The sequence below is a fragment of the Arachis ipaensis genome, chromosome B08 (assembly GCF_000816755.2).
Source record: "Arachis ipaensis cultivar K30076 chromosome B08, Araip1.1, whole genome shotgun sequence".
Taxonomy (NCBI): Eukaryota; Viridiplantae; Streptophyta; class Magnoliopsida; order Fabales; family Fabaceae; genus Arachis; species Arachis ipaensis.
The window spans coordinates 14,975,702-14,975,955 of NC_029792.2; positions in this window are offsets into that span (position 1 = coordinate 14,975,702).

The following is a 254-nucleotide window of genomic DNA, read 5'->3' on the forward strand; positions in this document are numbered from 1 at the left end:
AATAAATAGTAATTTATTTTATAACTTTCTATGATAGAACTGTCTGTTATGTAAATGTTTTACTATAAATAATAATTTATTGTAACTTCTTGTTTTATAGATGAATTATGAGTTTTAATTAAAAATAGGAAGAGCACCAAGCAAAAGAATTGTTCCTGGAGCAACAGAGAATGATAAACCATGTAATAGAGAATGACATGGATTATTATTGTTGTTGTTATGGGCTTTCGTAAGTACTTTATGTCATATGTCAT